We start from the raw sequence: 5,559 nt of genomic DNA, 5'->3' as shown, positions 1-5,559 counted from the left end.
AGTTATACAATATATATTATATATTTTTATAAAGAGAGAAAAATGAAGATTATGTAGGCTGTGAGTACAACTCCTACTTTAAAATATTGGAATCCATATCATTTTGTCTATAAAAAGAGATTAGTCCAGCCTTTGAGACCATGAGAAACTGGAACTCTACAGCCCAGATTTCACAACCTACTCAAGTCTCTGGCCAAAAAGCAGCCTCAGGAGATACAGCAATTGTCTCAAAAGTGCTATAGGCTCAACAGGGACAATACTGCCCTCTAAGGAGCATTCTGGAAGTTTGTGGGTATGTTTTTTGAAACTGCAAAACATCACTGACAAAGAGGGGAGAAAATACACACACACACACACACACACACACACACACACACAATTGTGGGGCTGGCAAATCCAAAATCTTCAGGGCAGGCCAGCAGACTAGAGACCCAGGGAAAAACTGTAGTGTTAAGTCCAAAGGCAGAATTGTTTCTTCCTCAGGGGAGGTCCGTTTTTTTCATTTAAGGTCTTCAACTAATTGGATAAGGCCCACCCATATTATTGAGGATATTCTGCTGTACCATTGACTTAAATGTTAATCACAATAAAAAAAAATACCTTCACAGATGATCCAAGGTGGAGGAAGGTAGAAGTCACACTCACTTCCTCCTGGGACCAAACTGAAAGTACAACTAAAATAAAGGAAAATCAACCTAAATAACCTACTGAAGACTAGCTGAACAAAAGTCTTATTAGCAAGGATTTACAGAAGAAGCCATATCGAGACTGGTAGGAAGAGTGGAGATGTGAAAAGGACTGGACCCGTACTCACGTGCAGTGGCTGAGAATCCAGAGGGATATCTCAGTGGCAAAGGTTCCCCCTGCTAGGAGCATGGAGTCTCAACTCCAGCAGGGCTCCCAGCCCAGAACACTAGAGCCGGGAAGAGGAGCCCACGTAACATCTGGCCGTGAAAATCAGTGGGAATTCTGTCCACCAGGGAGATGGGAGTCTGCTAGAAACCCAAGCACCCTCTTAAAGGATCAGAGCACAAAATCTCACTCACAGCCACTCACCTTGGGCTCCAGAGGAGGGAATGAGGCTCAAAGAAGACTGGAGAGACTGGGTTGTGTGGCTCCGAGGAGAAAGCTGAAGGGACAGCCGCCAGGGGACCTGTGCTGAGTCCCTCTCTTACCTTCCCACAGATGCAATCTTTCCTGGGTTCATGTAGTTACAGCCTGGGGGTATGTAATAGACCCATCTTCCTGGCTCCCAGTTGCTCCAGGCTGCCCTGCCGAGCTCAAGCCCTGAAGAGGAGTCAGTTGCCTGCGCCTGTGGTGTAGAATTTCTTGGAGGGCTCTTGAGGATGAACTCAGGAGATGTCAGAGACTGAGTTATGTGGCTCAGGGGTGGGGACCACGCCTCCTACCACGCTCCTGACTGGAGCTTATCCCCTAGAGGAAATCCACTAGCCCCACCCTCCCAACTCCCAGTGGCCCCTCCCTGCCAACCTGGTGTCCTGCAGAATTGTCACTTGGCTGTGGCCAGCCTGGGCTTGCAGTGCAGAGCTTCTAGAAAAGCTCTGGGCAGAATTAGGAAGAGACTGAATTCTGTGACCCTAGGGCGGGTGCCATTTTCCCCTCACATGCCTGACCAGCACCACCATTCTTGTATATAGCCCTCCCTTCACACGGCCAAATCTTGGTCTCTTTGGGTCTGATGAACTCTGCTGGCCTCACCCTGATAACTCCACGAGCCCCTGCCCCCCTACAAAGGTCTGCAGGCACCCGGATGGTGGTGGCTGACCTTGGTGTACTCTGGGACTTTTGCTGAGTGGTTTCAGACCCAGCACTGATGCTGAGTTTGAATCTGTATCATTCTGGTGAAGAACACATGCCCCTACCTGGTGACTCACTGAAAAAGCACCTCATGCAACTCTCATATCACCAGAGGCTATTTCACTGAGACTAACAGGAAGCCACAGGCGGAGGTGGATTTGAGGGTGCTTTGGGCTATTTGCTGACCTGCTCCCAGGCTTGGTGCTGGTGGGAACCGGCCTTGGTGTGCAGCTTGGCTCCTCTCATCATACCCAGGCCCAGCAGAGGTAGCACAAACTGGATTCCTTTGTAGCTCCAAACAGGTAGCCTTGAGCCTGTCACAGGCAGTGCCTAATATTGACCTGCTGCTACGGAGTCCCTCCCAAGAGGCCTCAGAACCAGCACACCTGGTGGCAGGCTTCAGACCACAGCAGAGCACCACCCAATTAGTTCCTCAAGAAGCATGCCCACAGGGAAATCTCAGCAGGCACAAACCCTGTTGGGGCAAATTTCGCTTTGTGGGGTCAGCCCCCACACAGCAGTTCATACACTGTGGTTGGGGTCAATCCATATCTTCACCCAGCCTAAGAATCGACCCCACCCACTGAGGGACCAACAACAATCAAGACTCAACTACAACAGGAGGGCTCACATAACCCATACAAGGGACATTCCTGGAGCACCTAGCTCAGGTGATCAGGGAGACTGTATCACTGAGCCCCACAACATACCTACTACATAAGGCCTCCATACCAAGACAAGAAGACATAGCAGATCTACCTAATGCACAGAAACAAATAAAGAGAGGCAGCCAAAATGACGAGACAAAAAAACATGCCCCAAATGAAAGAACAGGAGATATCCCCAGATAAAGAACTAAATGAAATGGAGGCAAGCAATCTACCAGGTACAGAGTTCAAAACAGTGGTTATAAGGATATACAAGGAACTTAGTGAGAACTTCAACAAAGAGATAGTAAGCATAAAACAAAGGACATAGAAACAATGAAAAAGGATCAGTCAAAATTTAAGAATACAAAATCTGAAATGAAGAATACACTAGAAGGATTCAACAGCAGATTAGATGAAGCAGAGGATTGAGTCAGCAACTTAAAAGACAATGCATCTAAAAACACCCAGAGAGGCAAAAAGAAAAAAATAATTTTAAAAAATTATGTGAGAGAGACATATCGATTGGTTGCCTCTCGCACTCTCTAAAAACCAATGAAAAAGTATCCTTGGGTGAGGATTAATCAGAAAAAATAAAAGTACAGCCAATGTCCCTCATGAATACAGTTGTAATACAAATAAATAATACAACGATTAATAAATAACACAAGAATAAACTCTGGGCCCTAGCTGGATGGCTCAGTGGATAGAGCATCGGCCTGGGGACTGAAGGGTCCCAGGATCAATTCCAGTCGAGGGCACATGCCTGAGTTATGGGCTTAATCTCCAGTAGGAGGCATGCAGGAGGCAGCCAATCAATGATTCTCTCTCATCAGTGATGTTTCTATCTTTCTCTCTCCCTTACTCTTTGAAATCAATAAAAATACATATTTTTTTAAAAAAGAATAAACTCTGTTGCTCGCTTTGGCAGCACATATACTAAAATTGGAACGATACAGACAAGATTAGCATGGCCCCTGCCCAAGGATGACATGCAAATTCGTGAAGCATTCCATATTTAAAAATAAATAAATAAGAAATAATTTATTTGAAGAGGTGGCTGTTGACACACACACACACACACACACACACACACACACAGAATAAATTCTGTTTCACATACAATTGTAAACCTACTTTTGCCCACCCCTGTATTTAGCAATTAAAATTCAGCAACATATTAAAATAATTATATGGGCTCTAGTATCCAGAATATATCAAAAACATCTACAACTCAACAACAAAAGGACAGACAACCCACTTAAAAAATGAACAAAGGACTTGAATAGACACTTCTCCAAAGAAGATATACACATGGCTAACAAGCATATGAAAAGCTGCTCAACATCACTACTCATTAGGGAAATGAAAATAAAAATCACAATGAGATACGACGTCACACCCACTGGGATGGCCATAACACGAACAACAAAACATAAAATAAAAAGCATTGATGAGGCTGTGAAGAAACTGGAACCCTCACACATTCCTGGTGGGAATGCAAAATGGTGTGGCCACTTTAGAAAAAGTTTGGCTGTTCCTCAAAAAGCTGAAACATTGAATTACCATATGACCCAGTAATTCCACTTCTAGGTATATACCCAAAAGAATTGAAAACAGGTGTTCAAACAAAAATTTATACATGAATGTGCATAGCACCACTGCTCACAATAGCCAAAAGATGGAAACAACCCAAATGCTCATCAACAGATGAACAGATAAACAAAATATGCCATCTTATTCAGTCATAGAAAGAAATGAAGTACTGACACATGCTATGACATGGATGAACCGCAGAAACATTGTGCTACGTGAAACAAACCAGACACAAAAGGCCACACACTGTATAATTCCATTTACATGAAATATGCAGAGTTGGCAAATCCATAGAAACAAAAAGCAGATTAGTGGTTGCCAGGGGTTGGGAGAATGGGAATGAGGAGTGATTGCTTAATGAGGATGAGGTTTCCTTTCGGAGTGATGAAAATGCTCTGGAATTAGATAGTGGTGATGATTGCACAACATCGTGAATGTACTTAGTGACAATTGTACACTTTTAAATGGCTAAAATAGTAAGTTTTATGCTATGTGTATTTTATTACAGTAAAAAAAAATATTTTTAAAGTCATACACCATGGCCAAGGGAGGTTTATTCCCTGGATGCAAATCTAGTTCAATATTTAAAATCTCTTCAACAAGCTAAAAAGAGAAAAAAATCACATAATCATATCAATTGATGCAGAAAAGCACTTGACAAAATTCAATACTGATTCCCAATAAAAATTCTCAGAAAACTAGGGATAGAAGGTAACTTCAACTTGATAAATAAAACCTACAAAAAAACCTTACAGCTTACATTATATTTATTGGTGAAAAACTGACTGTTTTCCCCATAAGAACAGGAACAAAGCAAGGGTGTCTGCTCTCATCATCTTATTCAACATAGTACTGAAAGTCCTAGCCAGTGCAACATGACAAAGAAATAAACTGAAATAAAATAAAAGGAATCTTGATTGAAAAGAAAGAAATAAGGCTGTCTCTATTTGCAGATGACATGAATGTTTATGTAAAAATGCCCCAACGGTGTGGCTCAGTGGTTGAGTGTGGACCTATGAACCAGGAGGTCATGGTTCGATTCCCAGTCAGGGCACATGCCCGGGTTGTAGGCTCGATCCCCAGTATGGGGCATGCAGGAGGCAACTGATCCATGATCCTCTTTCATCATTGATGTTTCTATATCTCTCTCCCTCTCCCTTCCTCTCTGAAATCAATAAAAATATGTATTTTTAAAATCTATAAAATAACTCCTAGAGCTAATAATTTTGACAACATCACAGGATACAAGATAAGTGTATAAAATAACTGTATTTCTATATATTAGCAATGGACACCAAAATTTAAAATAAAATACCATTTACAATTAGTAAAAAATAAAATACTTAGGTATAAATCTAACAAAACATGTATAAGACTTGTATCCTTAAAAACTACAAAACCCTGTGCAAGAAATACAAAAAGGTCTAAATAAACGGAGAGACTTTTTGTGTTCGTGAATTAGGAGACTCAACATAGAAAAGATGTTAGTTCTCCCCAA

Source organism: Myotis brandtii, unplaced genomic scaffold (genome assembly GCF_000412655.1).
Source record: "Myotis brandtii unplaced genomic scaffold, ASM41265v1 scaffold156, whole genome shotgun sequence".
Taxonomy (NCBI): Eukaryota; Metazoa; Chordata; class Mammalia; order Chiroptera; family Vespertilionidae; genus Myotis; species Myotis brandtii.
This window is presented reverse-complemented; position numbering follows the sequence as displayed.